The sequence below is a fragment of the Pistacia vera genome, unplaced genomic scaffold (assembly GCF_008641045.1).
Source record: "Pistacia vera cultivar Batoury unplaced genomic scaffold, PisVer_v2 Contig666, whole genome shotgun sequence".
Classification (NCBI taxonomy): Eukaryota; Viridiplantae; Streptophyta; class Magnoliopsida; order Sapindales; family Anacardiaceae; genus Pistacia; species Pistacia vera.
Genome location: NW_022196519.1, coordinates 482,322 through 486,418, shown reverse-complemented (window position 1 = coordinate 486,418; position 4,097 = coordinate 482,322). Strand labels below are relative to the sequence as shown.

Sequence of the window (4,097 nt, the reverse complement as noted above, 5' to 3'; positions counted from 1 at the left end):
AATCGGTCTGCATTCGGCTGACCATTTGAAGAGTATTATTAAATCTCTCCAAGTAGCTCATGACAGTTGGGTCGGGCTGTGAGCTTGAAAGGATATCCCCAATGATGTTCTACTGGATTGGTGGCACTTCGGGAGAAGTGTCCTCTTGTACTTGGGGAATAGCTTCATTACCATGACCAGTTCACTTAGATTCGAAACAGCAAGCCATCTGCTGTTATGGGACCGATCAGTCAGAGATTCCTTTGATGAAAAGTAGGTATTAAATCAGACCTTCTTTCTAGCACCAAACTGTTGATGCTGGATTTTGACATTAACTACTCACACGTGTAAAATGCTAAAAGGACTTAGAAGTCACACGTAATATAAAAAGGGGTAAATAAGATAAAGGGTGAAGAGCAATGTTTAAAGTGGTTCGGATGCTCAAAAGCGAATCCTACGTCCACTACTATTGTATTAATAAGAGAGAGATTAGGTCGCATCCAGCGAGCTGAGTTACAATTTGAGTGAGAATATAAAGGAGAGAGAGAAAGAGAGTTGTCTAAGCGTAAAATTAACTAATCCCTTAAAATGAGAGGAAAGTCCTGTATTTATAGTGGGAGCGTTCAAGTTAATGATTGTAAAAACTGCAAGTGGGTAGGCACCATGTAAATCCTTCTCTGTGTCCCATTAGTCACTTGCCCGAGGGATTTCCTTGACTAAAGCAGGGTTTTAACACGTGGACGGTCTCCAGCCGCTTGCAAGCCTGACACTTACCTGCTGCACTGACAGGAGCCATGCCACTTGAGCTGGGTGTGACGTGGCTGCGCCTAGATGGCACAAAACCTTTCTGAGCTTTGACCATACTTATTGATGAGGCTCCACGTCAGCCCTACCTTTTCAGGCATAACACCTTCAAAAGCTTTGCAAGTACCTGAGTGGAAAGCAACTATGAGTGATGAATTTCTAGCTCTTTTAAGAAACAATACCTGGGAATTGGTTCCTTATACATCAGACATGAATGTAGTAAGGTGCAAATGGGTTTTTAAGACTAAACTTAAGGCCGATGGGACATTACTAAAGTATAAAGTAAGGCTGGTGGCTAAGGGCTTCCAACAAACACCAGGTTTGGATTATTTTGACATATTCTCTCTAGTTGTCAAACCTGCCACCATAAGGATTATATTGTCCTTAGTTGTACATAATCAGTGGGATATCCAACAAATCGACATTAATAATGCTTTCCAAATGGTGAACTAACAGAGATTGTTTTCACTGTACAACCAGAAGGTTTTGTTGATTTAACCTGTCCTAAGCATGTATGCAAGCTTCATAAACCCTTATATGGGCTTAAACAAGCTCTAAGAGCTTGGTTTGACAAACTAAAACATGCTTTAGTTTGTTGGGGACTCACCAATTCTGTATCTGACACAAGTTTTTTCTTCTACAAGAAAAGCCATCAGGTGGTATACCTATTGGTATACGTAGATGATATCCTCATCATAGGTACTGATCCTACCATCATTTCTCATAATATTCAAGACTTGAACAAGCAATTTGCTCTTAAACATCTTGGTGTGTTACAATATTTCCTTTGCTTTGAGGTTAACCAAAATGATTCAGGCTTACACCTTACTCAGTCCAAGTATGCTCAGGACTTGTTGATTAGAGTTGGAATCACTATAAGAAATATATTATGTTATGACAAAATTAATTTTATCAAATGTTATTTTGTCACGAGTATTTTAGGTAATTATGACAAAATAAAGAAACATCACATTAAATATGACAAAGAGAATACACAGTGACTAAAAAAAATATTGTCATAATATTTTATCACAATAAAGAAACCCATAAGAAATATAGTGAAGAAAACATTTTTATCATAATATTTCATCATAATTTTTTTGCGCAAAATTTTGGCACCTAAGTAAATTGTTTATTGTAACAAACATATTTTGTCATAAAACATTTTAGTCACTAGATTTAGTTATACATGCTATAACTACAAATTATTTTGTTACAAAAGAATTTATTTATTATTACAATAAAAAATTGTCATAATAATGTTGAAACAGAGGTATTAAATATTAATGATAAAATGTTTGAGTCAAAATCTAAGCACTGAGATAAATTATCTAAGGGAAAATTTATATTGGCATTACGTTCCTTCTAATTAGCGTGTTGATTGAGCCATTTAGACTATGCTACTATCTTTATATGCTGGATGGATTTCATGTATATGATGAGCTGTTTTAATAGAGGCATAATTATCATTTTTGCTATATTTTTATTTTATTTATGTTTTTAGAAAAATACAAAGGCCACCAACAATTATCAACCATCTAAGGGGCTGTTTATTTTTTAGTCTTGAATAAGTCTAATTTTACTTGATTCTGACATTTTAGGTTTGTTTGTTTTTTAAATTTTATCTGATAATCAAATAAAATGTAAAAGCGAAAAAAAAATTGATTTTATCTTAATACTAAAACATCTTAATTAATATCATTTTTATTTATCAATTATATTCCTATCAATTTTAAATAATTTCAGTTTTATCAAAATCTTTATATTATATTTTTTGTCTTTTTTATTTATCATAGTTGCACAAATAAAAATCAACCATCAAATGCAATCAACAATGGCGGAGCCAGATGCACTTGGGCTCTAGAAAAAAATTTAAATTTCGTGTACAAAAAAATGATTTTACTCCCTATAAATTTAGTTATTCTAGCCACCAAATTTTTTGAAAGTAACACTTTAGCCCTTATAAATGTAACTTTCTAATCACTTTCTGGCTTTGTCATTCAATAAACATCATATTCTAGTGCCCCCAGAATAAATTTGTTGGCTCCGTCCCTGGCAATCAACTTGCTTGGAATAATTGATAAAACGTTCACATAACAATTGTGAGACCAAATTGAAAATTAATTCTTTCAATGATCTAATTAATTTCATTGCTTTTAATTTTTTTGTTATAATAAAATTTTAATTACTATACAAACACAATGTAATAGCATAATTATCATTAATTATTATATCTTATTTTATTTGTCATTTTCATAATTTGAAATAACATAGTACTAGCATGTAAAAATATAAAAGTAATTTCATAAAGACAGCTGTGTCAAAACACCGATAAAAACAAACAGTCAAACACTTATAATTAGATAATGAAAAAGAAAAATATATGTATCTATCAGAATAGTACATTCAAACATATTCAATAATTAGGACCATTTAATTTTCAGGTAAAAAAACAAATATCACCTAAATTTCAAGTTATAAAAATAATAAAATTAATAGAACTTTGAGCTTGAAATGTATTGTTTAGCCTACAATAATCAATTTCTTTAATATAAATTTGTGTAAAGTGTTTGTAATATTTTTCACTGTCTAAAAGCAAATTTGTGCCTAATCTTTAATGTCTCAATATTAAAACTGAAATATTTTGAGTAAAAATACCTTCACTTGGTTCTATAGAAAGTAATTTTCTTCAAAAAAACATTATCATTTATCAACTTTACTCCAATTAAGATGATAATTTCTTAATTAAATCATATTATTACGATATTATAACAATCCGTTTTCAAAAGTATTTCAACTACTCATTTTTGTTTTCATAAGATTTGTTATATTCCTTATTTAAATAAACTCTTAAATTTGATTTAAAAAATGTCAAATCTCTTCCAATCTAATATGAGATGGGCCTGGAACCCGAGCTCGGGTCAATTTAAGCCTGGCTCCGAAGCCCATTTCTTTTTTCTTAAGTACAACTTGACTTGTTTGCTCTAGGTTCAACTTCAACATCTCTTCTGTGTCTCTTGTAACTCAACCACAACAACAACAATGGCGAGCACCAAAGTTCAGAGGATTATGACTTGTACGTTTTGTATCCTTTTCCTTTACTTCTTTGTCTTTCAATGAATTTTTTTTTTTGTTGCAATGTTTTTGTGGGTTTGTGTGTTTCCAGAACTTGATTTTCAGGTTTCTTCAAAGCGTAAGTGATTTCCTCTTCTGGGTCTGCTTAAAGTTGGTTTTTTGTTGATGGTTTGATGAGTTTTGGGCTTATTTTTGCTGTTCTTTGTTTGCATATATTCAGAAAGCTCGCATTCAAATTT

General features: G+C 31.6%; 1 long non-coding RNA gene across 1 annotated transcript; it reads left to right on the top strand.

The window, feature by feature from the left end:
- The first annotated feature begins 3,777 nt into the window (after positions 1-3,777).
- Positions 3,778-4,097, top strand: LOC116112750. Its single transcript, XR_004125306.1, has 3 exons — positions 3,778-3,859; positions 3,950-3,976; positions 4,079-4,097. It is a non-coding gene; the product is annotated as an uncharacterized LOC116112750 (long non-coding RNA).